General features: G+C 41.8%; 1 long non-coding RNA gene across 1 annotated transcript; it reads right to left on the bottom strand.

Moving 5' to 3' along the window:
• Positions 1-5,857: 5,857 nt before the first annotated feature.
• On the bottom strand, positions 5,858-15,154 carry LOC139564947 (uncharacterized). The gene is made up of 2 exons (XR_011672848.1): positions 15,007-15,154; positions 5,858-10,721 (listed from the first exon to the last, which is right to left on the bottom strand). It is a non-coding gene; the product is annotated as an uncharacterized lncRNA (long non-coding RNA).
• Positions 15,155-17,044: the final 1,890 nt, after the last annotated feature.

The following is a 17,044-nucleotide window of genomic DNA, read 5'->3' as shown; positions in this document are numbered from 1 at the left end:
GAAGTGACACCTCTTGCACTGAGATGCAGTGCCTTAGACCGCAGCTCCACTTGGGAGCCCTATATAACATATATACAGATCAAATACACACAAACCCCTAACAAAGTCCACTTACCTGTTCAGTGATGCACTAACACACGGTTGGGGAAGGCCAAGGAAGGCTTGTCTGTTCAGGAAAGGTCCAGTGATGAGTTGTATGTAATGAAGGACAGGAGTTTCTCGAGACCTTCTCAACCTGCCTTCCTTTAAAACTAAAGCACAAGCAGGAATGGGGGTCTGTTACCTCTAGCAGGTAGAGCCTGTGATTGGCTGGCCCTGGTCAGCTGACTGAGTTCCCTGGCAAACTGGTCCTTAACACATAGGTGTGAAGCGCCCTTTGCCACTGAACCACAGGCTCAGGCTGAGTTTGTGTCTCTTCCAGGGCCAGAGAGAGGGTTTATTAACAGTGTGTGTTTGGTTTTACTATCCTTGTGGGCACCAGAAGTCCTCACAAGGACAATTCAGACAAGTTGGGACATTTCGCCGATCCCCACAAGGAAAAAGGCTATTTTAGGCTTAGGGGTTATGGTTAGAATTAGGGTTAGGTTTATAGGGTCAGGTTTAGGGGTTAAGGTTAGGGAAAATACGATTTTGAATGGGACTCATTCACAAGGATAGCGAAACAAAAGTTTGTGTTGGTTCTTCTATCTTTGTGAGTACCTAAAATCCCCCAAATTCCCCACAAGGACATTTCCCACGTCCCTGTAAGAACAAAAGCTATTTTAAGATTAGGGGTTAGAATTTAAGGTTATGGTTAAAATTAGGGAAATGGGTTTAAGGTTAGGAGTCAGGATTAGGGTAAGGGTTAGGGAAAATAGCATTTTGAATGGAAATACATTTTAGGTTCCCACGAGGATAGAAGAACATAACATATATGTGTGTGTGTATTACTATCCTTGTGGGTACCGGAAATCCACTAAAGTCTCCACAAGGATAGTAAAGCATGGAAAATTCTCCCTCGTGGGGACTATTCCCCAGGTCCCCACAAGGCCAAAGGCTATTTTAGGGTTAGGGGAACTATTTTAGGTCCCCCACAAGGATAGTAAAACATATGCTACATCAGCTAGCTAACATTAGATAGGTAGCTGCAGCTGGCTAGCCTATCCCCCAAGCTATAACTACTAACTGCTGTCAGCTTGGCTAAACATAAGGTCAGCACCTGCTTTACTTTCTATTCACCTCTTCCTCTCTACTTTAGCCCACACACAGAAGTGAATTAGCCAGTGTTTGTTGTTGAATGACAAAGACACCCCAAAAATACCGCATGAAACCACACCCCGAAGACAACTCTTGTTTGTCTTCAGTCATGGCCTCTAACATTTCTTAATGAGCATTGATGAAAAACAAGGCCAAATCAGGAAGGTCAGTCCAATTCCAAATAAATGTATGTAATCCAAAGGAACCCCCCCCCCCCACCCCACCCCACAAAATCCCAAACGAATCCAAATGTAAAGGCAGTAATCCAGACGAAAGGTAAAGATCCAATGGAAGGTGATGGCTCTGAGTTAATCAATGTCAATATCTCCCACCCAATGGTAAACGGCCTGAGTAAGACATTAGACAAGCTAAATGCCTTTAATGCTCGCTTCAAGGCAAGCAACACTGAAGCATGCATGAGAGCACCCACTGTTCCGTACGACTGTCTGATCACGCTTTCCGTAGCCAATGTGAGCAAGACCTTTAAACATTCACAAAGCCGCAGGGCCAGACGGATTACCAGGACGTGTACTCAACGCATGTGCTAACCAACTGGCAAGTGTCTTCACTGACATTTTCAACCTCTCCCTGACCGAGTCTGTAATACCTACATGTTTCAAACAGACCACAATAGTCCCTGTGCCCAAGAAAGCGAAGGTAACCTGCCTAAATGATTTCCGCCCTGTAGCACTCACGTCAGTAGCCATGAAGTGCTTTGAAAGGCTGGTCATGGCTCACATCATCACCATATGCCAGAAACCCTGGACCCACTCCAATTTGCGTACCGCCCAAACAGATCCACAGATGACGCAATCACAATCGCACTCCACACTGCCCTTTCCCACCTGGATGAAAGGAACACCTATGTGAGAATGCTGTTCATTGACTACAGCTCCGCGTTCAACACCATAGTGCCGACAAAGCTCATCACTAAGCTAAAGACCCTTGGACTAAACACCTCCCTCTGCAACTGCATCCTGGACTTCCTTTAGGGCAGCCCCCAGGTGGTAAGGACAGGCAACAACACAGTTGCCACGCTGATCCTCAGCACTGGTGCCCCTCAGGGGTGCGTGTTTAGTCCCCTCCTGTACTCCCTGTTCACCCACGACTGCATGGCCAAGCACACCTCCAACACCATCATTAACTGATGACTCAACAGTAGGCCTGGTAGGCCTGATCACCGACAATGATGAGACAGCCTATAGGGAGGAGGTCAGAGTCCAGCCAGTGTGGTGCCAGGACAACAACCTCTCCCTCAATGTGAGCAAGACAAAGGAACTATGATGGATTATAGGAAAAAGAGGGCCGAACAGGCCCCCATTAAAATCGACGGGCTGAAGTGGAGCGGGTCGAAGTGGAGTTTCAAATTCCTTGGTGTCAACATCACCAATGAACTATCATGGTCCAAACACACCAAGACAGTTGCGAAGAGGGCACAACAACACCTTTTCCCCCTCAGGAGACTGAAAAGATTTGGCATGGGTCCCCAGATCCTCAAAAAGTTCTACAGCTGCACCATCGAGAGTATCCTGACCGTTTGCATCACCACCTGGTATGGCAACTGATCGGCATCTGACCGTAAGGCGCTACAGAGGGTACTGCGTACGGCGCAGTACATCACTGGGGCCAAGGTTCCTGACATCTGAGGTTGGAAAACCCTGTGTTAACATAGTCTTGGCCAAATATGTACAGATCCTTCAGAAAGTATTCATACCCCTTGGACTTATTACACATTTTGTTGTGTTACTGCCTGAATTCGAAATGAATGAAATTGTTTTTTTTCTTCTCTCAACCATCTACACACAATAGCCCATAATGACAAAGGGAAAACATGTTTTTAGAAATGTTGGCAAATTTATTGAAAATGAAATACAGAAATATCTCATCTCTCAAATTGAGATCATCCAATTTCTTTTGATCATCCTTGAGATGTCACTACAACTTCAATTGGAGCCCACCTGTGGCCAATTAAATAGTTTGGACTTGATTTAGAACACACCTTTCTATATAAGGTCCCACAGTTGACATTGCATGTCAGAGAAGAATATACCATGAAGTCCAAGGAACTGTCTGTAGTTCTCAGAGAATTGTGATGAGGCATATATCTGGGGTATAAAAAACATTTCTAGAGTGTTGAAAGTTTTCAAGAACACAGTGGTCTCCATCATTGGGAAATGGAAATAATATGGAACTACCCAGCCTCTGCCTAGAGCTGGTCGTCCGACCAAACTGAGCAACAGGGTATGAAGGAGCGTGGTCACGGAGGTGACCAAGAACCCAATGACCACTCCGACAGAACTACCGAGTTCTTTGGCTGAGATGGGAGAACCTGCCAGAAGGACAACAGTCTCTACAGAATTTCACCAATCTGGGCTTCAAGGGAAAGTGGCCAGACGGAAGCCACTCCTGAGAAAAAGGCACATGACCGCACACCTGGAGTTTGCAAAAAAAGCACATGAAAGACTAAGCATGAAAAACGAAGGCAAAAGGTCTTTGATGAAAATCAATGATGAGAGTGCAAACAACCTTAGACTGGGGCAAAAATGTACGTTCCAACAGGACAATGACCCCAAGCATACAGCCAAAGCATTTCTGAAATGGCTTCAGAACAAGAAGGTGAAAGTCCAGACTTGAATCCTGTTGAAAATCTGTAGAAAGACTGGGGAAATGCTGTTGACCCCCGCTCCCTATCTGATTTAACACTAGAACCGTCCAGAATGTCAATCTGCCGGTTTCAATTTTGTAATTTCCATAACTTAATTTCAATAAAAAACCTTTAGCCCACCTGTCCCTGACTTTTCCTAAATATGTGTATTTTGCACTCTAGCAGTACTTTCAGACAAATATCAGAAAATACAAAAACTTTCAGAGTATTTCATCCTCATAGCGCTATGTGTGCATATTTAACAATAGAATAGCCGGGCCTGGAGTAGTACTTAATAGCCACCAGTCTAACAAATCCATTTATCTAGAAAAGCCTGGCCTCATTGGACCCCCCTTCGTGCCATATTTAACAGTAGAATATCCAGGCCTGGAGAAGTACTAATAGCCACCAGTCTAATTAATCAATTTATCTAGAACTGTCTCATTGGACCCCCCTTAATGCCAATGTCATTTGGATGTGTTTATGAAGGTGTTAGGTAATTATAGAATACGAAATGCAAATATTTGAACAAACATAATACAATTTTCATTCATTTATCTTATATATAAAACACAGAATTGTAAGTGATTAAATGCCTTTGATAGAATTATGAAACCAAAAGCATGTGCGTTGAAACACAGTAGAAGCTTATTTTTTATAATGACAACAAATAAAAATACCCAAACCGCAAGACACTCAGTCAATTATGAAAATATCTGAAAATATCAGTAGCTTAAACATCAGTATAGGTGCCAAGAGTGCTTGTGAATTGTGCAATAATGGCAATATAATGAATATGTGTCCATATGAAAGTGGTCAAAAATGGTCTATTATTGTCAGTTATTGGACACATTATTTGTGGCCTCACTCATGCTTACAGTATGGTGTGCGTCTTCACGCAATAGTTGGATCTCATTTAGCTTTTATCCCTTGTCCTAACAGTCACCACAAATCTTTGTCACTTTCATTTGATTGCAACTTATTTTTTATACTTTTTCTATCAAGGGAGGTCAAATGCTCGCTGGCTTCCCTTGCATTCAATGCAGTATTTCTATAAAAAAAGGTGAAACGAGTCATCTCTCGTTGAATGACAACAAAGATTTTACTGAATAATCCCTACTGGCCAATCACCAACGAAGGGGTGTAGACTTCGACTACCGATTTAGGCCTTCCTCAAGAAAAAAAAACAAGTCCAAAACCAACAAAAATGTCACAAAATGTTGTAATAATACTGTATATGCACAAACTGTTTAGTCTGGGAAGCATGTGGACCCCTTAAGACTGCTTGTATTCGGGGGACTGATAAAGGGTACATCGTTTTGAGATTATAGCTAATTAGAATAGATGAATACAGTAGAATGGCTCGCCCTGTTCTTCATTCACAATTGGTGATTACATAATTGTGCGTCGTTCGCTTCCCCTCACTTATCAACTCCCCCAGTCTCCCCCTTTCTCACCCATAATTCTATGCTTCAGTTATTTCATATGTTGTTATATGTGTAACAGTTGTTTCTGTGTAGTTTATTTTCAGATTAGAAGCAATTATTGGGGTGATTATCAACTAGGCATGATTATCAACTAGGCATGGCACATTCAACTATCAGAGTAGAAGCGTAACAGGCCGGGGAAAACCATAAAAAAAATGACATGCCCTCCTAAAACTGGTTATAACTCCAGTTCTGTTTGTGATATTACGATTCTAACAAGGACAGTGTGTTATATAGATGTATTTAGGAAAAGTCAAAGACTATGACTTTCAAAATGGAGAATAATTCAACACAAATACATTTTTGTCATTATGATTCTTGCTGCCTTTCTAGTGTTAATATACACAATCACAAATAAATCCATTAATACTTCATTTAGGAAGGTAATACAAATAACAGAATAGCATGTTTTGAGTTGTATTTCTGTAACGGCTGTCGTCTTCCTCCTCGTCTGAGGAGGAGAAGTTTGAAGGATCGGAGGACCAATGCGCAGCGTGGTAATTGTTCATCTTATTTAATGAAAGTGAACAACTCAAAATACAAAAACAACAAAGTGAAAACCGAAACAGTTCTATCTGGTGCAGACACACAAAGACTGAAAACAACCACCCACAAAACCCAACAGAAAACAGGCTACCTAAATATGGTTCCCAATCAGGGACAACGATTGACAGCTGCCTCTGATTGAGAACCATATCAGGCCAAACACAGAAAACCAACACAGAAATAGAAAACATAGATTACCCACCCAACTCACACCCTGACCAACTAAAACAAAAGACAAAACAAAGGAACTAAGGTCAGAACGTGACAATTTCTCTGCACTTAGTAGCCAAGGCTATCGCTACACCATGCCAATCTATGGCTGCACCATGCCAATCTATGGCTGCACCATGCCAATGAAATCAACTTTTTAATTTAGCATAACATTACAGGCCCTGATGTCCGCTAAGTTATATTTTGAAACAGAGGCCATCCCCTCAATTTGTACTGTTTTTTGGCAAAAACAGTTTCATTAGAAACCATGGAATCTGCTCTTTCTGATAGGGTATAGCATCAAAACATCTGGACTGCATGGACCTCTGTAGGATGATATGGAAGAAGTGCAATTTGTTAAGCTCCTGGCTTCTTTGTCAATACACACTGTCAATGCACGCTGTGCAGGTCATCAGTCTCATCATTCTCTATTTGCCAAATGATAATATTGTCTCCCATCAGACTACTGTCAATTTAATCTTGTCTTTAGGCCACACCTATTATTATTATTATTACTATATGTGTGAAATTAGTTTCAATATAGTTTAGGTGTAGTTTGCTCGTGCCAGCTTGGCAGGCAACAGTTGGCTTACAGTCAGAAAATACACTATCATCTTAGTATTTTAGTATTTTTAGTATTTACATCGCTTCTGGATGAATCAATACATTTTCTGACTGAATACAATATGCATTTGGTGTTCTGAGGTTTTTTATGACCTATTTTATCATAATAAATGCATTCTTTTAGCAATTTATTATTTATTATGGAATATTTATACAATTGAAATATCAACGGGTCAGAATGACCATCATGGCCATTCTAGTAGTTATGGAATTCCTGCGCTCTAAGTGTTAACAGAGATTGAGAAAATCTGCAAGGAAGAATGGGAGAAAATCCCCAAATCCAGGTGTGCAAAGCTGAAACAGACACCCAACACCATTCAAAGCTGTAATCGCCGCCAAAGGTGCTTCTATGAAGTATTGACTCAGGGGTGTAAATACCTATGCATATAAGATATTTCTGTATTTCATTTTCAATTAACATGTTTTGTCATTATGGGGTATTGTGGGTAGATGTGTGAGAACCAAAATCTGTTTAATCAATTTTGAGTTCAAGCTTTAACACAACAAAATGTGAAATAAATCAAGGGGTATGAGTACTTGCTGAAGGCACTGTACATCAACACATTATTTTAATATATTTGTAGTTTCATTTATTTTATGGGCAATGTTTTATTTAATTTTCATGTTATGCTTTCTTGGTAACATATGTTACACACTGGTGTCAAAAGTGGGAATTGTTCTGTCAAGGGAACGGTTGGAATGGTTGTGGTGTGATGGGGGGGACAAGATAGTGATGGGAAATGCAATGGTACAGAGTTTTCATCTGCAAGCATGAGACATCCATTATGGATTGGGATCCTCTCACAAACGTTGGATAATACATGGTGGACTGTCAGTTTGATCCCTAACCTTTGTGCAAATCAGGCCTCTCAAGTTCTCAACTTCACCACAGTATATAAAGATGCCTAATAAGTCAACGTTCTTATGCTGAGGTTTGAGAACATTACTGTGTTTGTGAAATATATTTAACAACATGTTCCAGAATCTTCCCAACATATTCCCGAATAGTCACATATGATATTTTAAGGGGGCTAAAAAAGTCCAAATTAAGTGCTGCAGTTTTGAATGGGAAACACCACAACAGTGACATGTGTTTCTGATAGGAATTACATTACAGTACTTTGAATGAGCCTTATGTAGAACTCCTGAACCACACACGGTTTATGTCTTTCATTATGCTCTGCAGAATAGATAAATGCCAAAAAGTAATCAGATGGGACAAAGTGCATTCTGTTAGCAACAAGTTCTTCTGACTGAGAGGAGAGTTTGAAACGTACTCTGGAAACAATTGTTCTCAGTGGTCCTAAACAGCAACAGTTATGAATCAATGAAAAATGATCCATGCATCTCTGACAATCACATCATGTTACCATGAAGATGTTATGTACGATAAAGTAAAAAATTATGATTTAATGTACAATAATGCAATCATCTAACACGATGAGCAATGGTGAAAAGATGAGATGACCTCAAAGTGGACGAAAAAAAATGAAAATTGAATTAGGATTTTGGCACAGTTTTGTGTCGTTTGTACAGAGAATCCTTGCTGACGATGAGGGTTAGCTGGAGTTGATGTTGAGTGGAAGGCAGCAGATAAAATGTTTATGATATGGTTGAGGCTGCAATGTGGCAAAATGGGATCTTACACATTATTTGTGGCCTCACTCATGCTTACAGTATGGTGTGCGTCTTCACGCAATAGTTGGATCTCATTTAGCTCTTATCCCTTGTCCTAACAGTCACCACAAATCTTTGTCACTTTCATTTGATTGCAACACATTTTTAATACTTTTTCTATCAAGGGAGGTCAAATGCTCGCTGGCTTCCCTTGCATTCAATGCAGTATTTCTATAAAAAAAAGTGAAACGAGTCATCTCTCGTTGAATGACAGCAAAGATTTTACTGGATAATCCCTACTGGCCAATCACCAACGAAGGGCTGTAGACTCCGACTACCGATTTAGGCTTACGTCAAGAAAAAACCCTTCACCAAAGTCCAAAACCAACAAAAATTTCACAAAATGTTGTAATAATACTGTATATGCACAAACTGTTTAGTCTGGGAAGCATGTGGACCCCTTAAGACTGCTTGTATTCGGGGGACTGATAAAGGGTACACCGTTTTGAGATTATAGCTAATTCGAATAGATGAATACAGTAGAATGGCCCGCCCTGTTCTTCATTCACAATTGGTGACTACATAATTGTGCGTTGTTCGCTTCCCCTCACTTATCAACTCCCCCAGTCTCCCATTTTCTCACCCATAATTCTATGCTTCAGTTATTTCATATGTTGTTATATGTGTAACAGTTGTTTCTGTGTAGTTTATTTTCAGATTAGAAGCAATTATTGGGGTGATTATCAACTAGGCATGATTATCAACTAGGCATGGCACATTCTACTATCAGAGTAGAAGCGTAACAGGCCGGGGAAAACCATTTAAAAAATGACATGCCCTCCTAAAACTGGTTATAACTCCAGTTCTGTTTGTGATATTACGATTCTAACAAGGACTAAACCAATCTGAAAGACAATGCCCTTTGGTGAGAAATCCATGAGAAAAGATTTGTAGCATTTTCATTGAATAGATTTATCTATTTTCACATTAATGCCTAGTTATAACTCATTAAAAATACACAATAAGCATTTGTAATATTATACACAATTATAAACTGCGTTGTTCGAGCCCTGAGTGCTGATTGGCTGACTGCCGTGGTATATCAGACTATACCACGGGGTATGACAAAACATTTAGTTTTACTGCTCTAATTACGTTGGTAACCAGTTTATAATAGCAATAAGGCACCAAAAGGGTTTGTGGTATTAGGCCAATATACCACGACAAACGGTTGTATCCAGGCACTCCGCGTTGCGTCGTGCTTAAGAATAGCCCTTAGCCATGGTATATTGGCCACATACCACAAACCCCCTCTTGTCTTATTGCTTAAATATACGCCGACGATTTTGTATTCATTGGATCGTGGGAGCATTCATTGCAGAATGCAGACCTTGATTCAGGTCATACCATCATATCTAACAACAGTGTATCTTCGATATCCTACAGCCTACATAATGCGACCTAAACGTTGTGCAACATGCTTCACTGATTGTCTGACGCGTGTCTCTCCTCATCGAACCTCATGTCAGTGACTCCTTCCCAGCTGATGACGATGGCTCTGGGCTCCAGTCAATATTTGTGCAGAGAAACAGTGGTCAAAGGTAGGTTTTGCTGTATGGCAATGGCATAAACAAACAGGAGAAAAAAACGCCAATGACGACAGCGACGGCACATCTGTCCAACAAACCTTTGAAATTGGAACGCGTCGTCAACTCATCATTCGATAACTCCAACTCAGCCTAGAGTTTAAAACGAATCTGCAAGCGAACCTTGTTCTCAAATGCAACTACATCAAATCAAATGTATTTATATAGCCCTTCGTATATCAGCTGATATCTCAAAGTGCTGTACAGAAACCCAGCCTAAAACCCCAAACAGCAAGCAATGCAGGTGTAGAAGCACGGTGGCTAGGAAAAACTCCCTAGAAAGGTCAAAACCTAGGAAGAAACCTAGAGAGGAACCAGGCTATGAGGGGTGGCCAGTCCTCTTCTGGCTGTGCCGGGTGGAGATTATAACAGAACATGGCCAAGATGTTCAAATGTTCATAAATGATCAAATAATGGTCAAATAATAATAATCACAGTAGTTGTCGAGGGTGCAGCAAGTCAGCACCTCAGGAGTAAATGTCAGTTGGCTTTTCATAGCCGATCATTAAGAGTATCTCTACCGCTCCTGCGGTCTCTAGAGAGTTGCAAACAGCAGGTCTGGGACAGGTAGCACGTCCGGTGAACAGGTCAGGGTTCCATAGCCGCAGGCAGAACAGTTGAAACTGGAGCAGCAGCACGGCCAGGTGGACTGGGGACAGCAAGGAGTCATCATGCCAGGTAGTCCTGAGGCATGGTCCTAGGGCTCAGGTCCTCCGAGAGAGAGAAAGAAAGAGAGAATTAGAGGGAGCATACTTAAAATTCACACAGGACACCGGATAAGACAGGAGAAGTACTCCAGATATAACAAACTGACCCTAGCCCCCCGACACATAAACTACTGCAGCATAAATACTGGAGGCTGACTTGGCCATTTTGAAGGCTCCTTTGTCTCTATGGGAGAACTGCAGAACCGAAATAAGAAAAAATCAGTTGCAGTTCACAGACTCCCCCAAATACTGCTCGGCAATATTTGCCGTCAAATCGGGAGAGCTATTTTTACATATTTTTCTCTCGCACTACATAGATCGTAATCACATGCACCGTTAGGTCCACTGCCTGCTTTTTGTCTGCCTGCTGGTTTGCTTGAAACCCCCTGCTCCTGGCTTCATTCTTAACATGGCCAACATTAATAAACATGGTGTGAAAATGGCCGGCGTCAATCCAGTGCATCTCCGTGCACGCACGCTTACTGCAGACCTGGGTTTAAATACTTTTCAAAATCTTTCAAATACTTTTAGCGTTTGCTTTAGCCTGTCTGTATTCCCAGATGGGCAGGGTTTGCAGTTTTCAGATATTCTATTGGTTCCATTGTCTCAGGCAAGCTTAATCAAGCCCAGCTGAAGTATTTGAAATTATTTTATTTTATTTGAACCCAGGTCTTGCTTACCAACACTGGGAGGGGATGTCGTGCTTTTCCAGCTGCAACCAGCTGCAACCTCTCTATGGAGGCCCTATTGACTTGTATGGTTGTGATCCCTCTAGTCCACTATGTAGCTATACTACGAAGTGGTGTTATGCCCAACAGACTAATTTGATGGAACAACAGATAGGCGTTCCGCTTTATGACTGGAATATAATGAAGCCACTAAAGCTACTGTTTATGAGGTGTTTATGAAGTGTTTATAAGCATCATTAATATATCATGAATGAAAACAGTTGATGAGTATTTGTGAAGGAATGATAGTATGCCATGCCAAACCTAAAGTGTATGTTTTTGGTAGCAAGTGCATATCTTTGGCCTAACCAATTGCTTGTAAATTATTTTGTACATAATGTTTCTGCCACCGTCTCTTATGACCGAAAAGAGCTTCTGGATATTAGAACAGTGATTGCTCACCTCGAACTGGACAAAGATTTTTTCTTTAACGAGTCGGACGCGAATGATTTACTCCAGATACCGGACCAGGCCCAAATCCCCGTCATTCGCATTAAGAAAAGATGCTGACACAGGGGATGCAGGTCAGGGTGCCTTGTGAGAATTTTTGGGCGAGTGGGTAACACGCTTCTACCATCCATCCTATTGGCCAACGTGCAATCATTGGGGAATAAACTGGATGAGCTCTGTTTAAGACTATCGTACCAACGGGACATTAAAAACTGTAATATCTTATGTTTCACTGAGCCGTGGCTGAACAACGACATGTATAATATACAGGTGGCTGGTTTTTCCATGCATCAGGAAGACAGAACAGCTGCCTCCGGTAAGACAAGGGGTGGTGGTCTGTGTCTATTTGTCAATACCAGCTTGTGAGCAAAATCAAATATTAAGGAAGTCTCTAGTATCTCATGATAAGCTGTAGACAACACTATTTAAAAAGAGAGTTTTCATATATATTTTTCGTAGCTGTCTATTTACTACCACAAACTGATGCTGGCACTAAGACCACACTCAACGAGCTGTATAAACCCATAAGCAAACAAGAAAATGCTCATCCAGAGGCGGCGCTCCTAGTGGCCGGGGACTTTAATGCAGGGAAACTTAAATCCGCTTTACCTCATTTCTACCAGCATGTTACATGTGCAACCAGAGGAAAAAAAACTTTAGACCACCTTTACTCCACACACAGAGACACGTACAAAGCTCTCCCTCGCCCTCCATTTGGCAAATCTGATCATAATTCTATCCTCCTGATCCTGCTTACAAGCAAAACTTTAAGCTGGAAGTACCAGTGACTCGCTCAATACGGAAGTGGTCAGATGTCGCAGATGCTAAGGTACAGGACTGTTTTGCTAGCACAGACTGGAATATGTTCTGGGACTCATCCAATGGCATTGAGGAGTATACCACATCAGTCACAGGCTTCATCAATAAGTGCATCGATGACGTTGTTCCCACAGTGACCGTACGTACATACCCCAACCAGAAGCCATGGATTACAGGCAACATCCACACTGAGCTAAATGCTAGAGCTGCCGCTTTCAAGGAGCAGGACTCTAACCAGGACGTGTACTCAGAGCATGCGCTAACCAACTGGCAAGTGTCTTCAATGACATTTTCAACCTGTCCCTGGCCGAGACTTCAAGCAGACCACCATAGTCCCTGTACACAAGAACACCAAGGTAACCTGCCTAAATGACCACCATCCTGTAGCACTCACGTCTGTAGCCATGAAGTGCTTTGACAGGCTGGTCATGGCTCACATCAACACCATCATCTCAGAAACCCTAGACCCACTCCAATTTGCATACCGCCCAAACAGATCCACAGATGATGCCCTTTCCCACCTGGACAAAAGAAACACCTACGTGTTCATTGACTACAGCTCAGCGTTCAACACCATAGTGCCCTCAAAGCTCATCACTAAGTTAAGGACCCTGGGACTAAACACCTTCCTCTGCAACTGTATCCTGGACTTCCTTAAGGGCCACCCCCAGGTGGTAAGGATAGGCAACAACACATCTGCCATGCTGATTCTCAACACGGGGTTCCCTCAGGGGTGTGTGCTTAGTCCCCTCTACTCCCTGTTCACCCATGACTGCGTGGCCAGTTTATTTAGTAAATATTTGTCTTAACTCTGCATTGTTTCCCTGGACAACATGTGTGAATTGATTGCCCCCCGTCTATCTTCAGAGCTCGTGCTGCTAGGTGACCTAAACTGCGATATGCTTAACACCCCGGCCATCCTACAATCTAAGCTTGATGCCCTCAATCTCACACAAATTATCAATGAACCCATCAGGTACAACCCCAAATCCATAAACACGGGCACCCTCATAGATATCATCCTAACCAACTTGCCCTCCAAATACACCTCTGTTGTTTTCAACCAAGATCTCAGCGAACACTGCCTCATTGCCTGCATCCGTAATGGGTCCGTGATCAAACGACCACCCTACATCACTGTCAAACGCTCCCTAAAACACTTCAGCGAGCAGGCCTTTCTAATCGACCTGGCCCGGGTATCCTGGAAGGATATAGACCTCATCCCGTCAGTAGAGGATGCCTGGTTATTCTTTAAAAGTGCCTTCCTCACCATCTTAAATAAGCATGCCCCATTCAAAAAATGTTGAACCAGGAACAGATACAGCCCTTGGTTCACTCCAGACCTGACTGCCCTTTGACCAGCACAAAAACATCCTGTGGCGTTCTGCATTAGCATCAAATAGCCCCCGTGATATGCAACTTTTCAGGGAAGTTTGGAACCAATATACACAGGCAGTCAGCTTTTTCAAACAGAAATTTGCATCCTGTAGCACAAACTCAAAAAAGTTCTGGGACACTGTAAAGTCCATGGAGAATAAGAGCACCTCCTCCCAGCTGCCCACTGCACTGAGGCTAGGAAACATATTGCTATATTGTAATTACTTCGCCACCATGGCCTATTTATTGCCTTACATCCCTTATCCTACCTCATTTGCACATACTGTATATAGACTTTTTCTACTGTATTATTGACTGTATGTTTGTTTATTCCATGTGTAACTCTATGTTGTTGTATGTGTCGAACTGCTTTGCTTTATCTTGGCCAGGTCGCAGTTGCAAATGAGAACTTGTTCTCAACTAGCCTACCTGGTTAAATAAAGGTGAAATCAAAAAAAAATTAAATGTAAAAAATGTTGGTTAAGGGCTTGTAATTAAATAATTCACACTAAGGTCTACACCTGTTGTATTTGGCGCACGTGACAAATTGATTTGAAATAATAACAGTTATCAGAAGGATACCATGTGGCAGACACTGAAATGATCTCCGAATAAGCTTTTGATAACTAGTCAACAGGTTACATAAGGCTACTACAACATGCCCCTTACTGCTTTGATAAGTAATGTTTATTTCAGCAGATATACCGTGCATATGTAATCATAGGCCTCTGTCAAAAGAATATGCAACCCTTAAAGGGTCAAACTGCCATTACTACAGTATTTCTCTATTTTCTTTCACATAACCTATGTTATAGAAATGTTAAAACCGGTAAAACAGAAAGCATTAAATATGCCTTCATTTATTAAAACTGATGTTTTTTTCACAGACATTTTTAGAATAGGATATACCTTTACCTGGACTTGTGGTTCAATGGTGGTGCTTCTCTTCGAGTAAGTTACTGTTGTGCACAGGGTTTGTTTTGACAATGAGGCCGAGTGTGTGTAAGATTTTCCCTTGTAACGCTCCTTTTTCCCCCAGGCCTATTCCCAGAACCTAGCTTGTTTCAAGCACATGCAGTTAGAGTTGTGTAACTGAAACAAACACACACAAGGCCCAAAAAATTTCCCCCCCCTTATGTAACCGCAAGGCATTATGGTTCAATGTAGCAGCTTCTTATATGTGTTTCTTGAGTAACAATCTCCTCATTTATTTCATACTTATATAAGGATGACAACAATGATGCAGATGATGATGTAATGCGTCTGTGTGTAGTGGTGCAGATGAGTCAGGCGCAGGACAGCAGATATAAGTAATGAAAGCAATTTACTCAACAATAAAACACAATACACGTCAAATAAACCAAGGCCACTATAACGGACAGCACTACAACCAACAATCCCTCACAAACAAACATGGGGAAACAGAGGGTTAAATAATGAACAAGTAATTGGCGGATTGAAACCAGGTGTGTAAGACAAGACAAAACAAATGGAAAATGAAAAGTGGATCGGCGATGTCTAGAAAGCCGGTGACGTCGACCGCCGAACGCCGCCTGAACAAGGTGAGGGACCGACTTCGGCGGAAGTCGTGACAGATGATGATGACTTGATGACAATAATGTCCTTGCCCATGAACATGAGGATGAATCAAAATCATAGTTCATATTTATCATATCAAATAAAAGTAGCGTAAATTCTATTTCATGTCTCTGTCCTACATCGCTATAATCTTCCATACTGTTGCAATTTGATCAGATGGAGGGATCAAATACATCCAAGTATCAGTGATGCCCAAGGCATTCGGCTCAGGTTGCTTCTGTTCTCCACTATCAGATATCAAAGTACCCTTGTTGATGCTCAATTTGTGCTTGAAGGCAATGCCTACAAGTTGTACTGATATATGGGCCTGCCGGCTATCATATGTTATGCTTGGAAATAAGCCTAAATTCTAATCTTCAGTGAGAGAGGTGATTGAAGGAATCTCTCCCACCTTCAACATCAACAGTGGCGCAAGGCATGGCGAGGCATGGCTGGCACCTACCATGTAACGATGTCTCTTAGCTTCCCCTACCACAGCCTTTTGGCTAGATCCAACCCACCTCCGGAACCATCGTTACATAAGTAGCCCATCTCCTAAGTGGCCACACCATAGAGTATCTAGGTCCTCTAACTCATCAGCCTGGGACCTGGGCCAGAACAGGACAGTGTGGAGAGCCAAATGTCGAGGCGTTACGCTCCAAGGGGCCAGCAAAGATGAGTGAGTGAGTCTATTGTTAGTGAAACAACCTTTTCAGTGCACTCCTATTATGAGAAGACAATTAGATTTTCGAAACCAGACGATTCTTAAAAGCAAAGTATATAGTAAGTACTGCAGTGATTCTGTCCTATATTGTTTTACTTGACCATTGACCCTAGGGCTTGACCCTTATGTCCGCAATTCCTATTTTTTATTTTTATTTTTTATTTCACCTTTATTTAACCAGGTAGGCCAGTTGAGAACAAGTTCTCATTTACAACTGCGACCTGGCTAAGATAAAGCAAAGCAGTGCAACAAAAAACAACAACATTGAGTTACACGTGGGAAAAACAAAAGTACAGTCAATAACACAATAGAAAAATCTATATACAGTGTGTGCAAATCGAGTAAGGAGGTAAGGCAATAAATAGGCCCATAGTAGCAAAGTATTTACAATTGAGCAAATTAACACTGGAGTGATAGATGCGCAGATGATAATGTGCAAATAGAAATACTGGTGTGCAAAAGAGCAAAAAAAGTAAATAAAAACAATATGGGCTATTTACAGATGGGATGTGTACAGCTGCAGCGATCGGTAAGCTGCTCAGATAGCTGATGTTTAAAGTTTGTGAGGGAGAAATAAGTCTCCAACTTCAGCGATTTTTGCAATTCGTTCCAGTCATTGGCAGCAGAGAACTGGAAGGAAAGGCGGCCAAT

Source organism: Salvelinus alpinus, chromosome 2 (assembly GCF_045679555.1).
Source record: "Salvelinus alpinus chromosome 2, SLU_Salpinus.1, whole genome shotgun sequence".
NCBI classification, from domain to species: Eukaryota; Metazoa; Chordata; class Actinopteri; order Salmoniformes; family Salmonidae; genus Salvelinus; species Salvelinus alpinus.
Note: the sequence above shows the minus strand (reverse complement) of the source record. Positions and strands in the feature narration are given on the sequence as shown.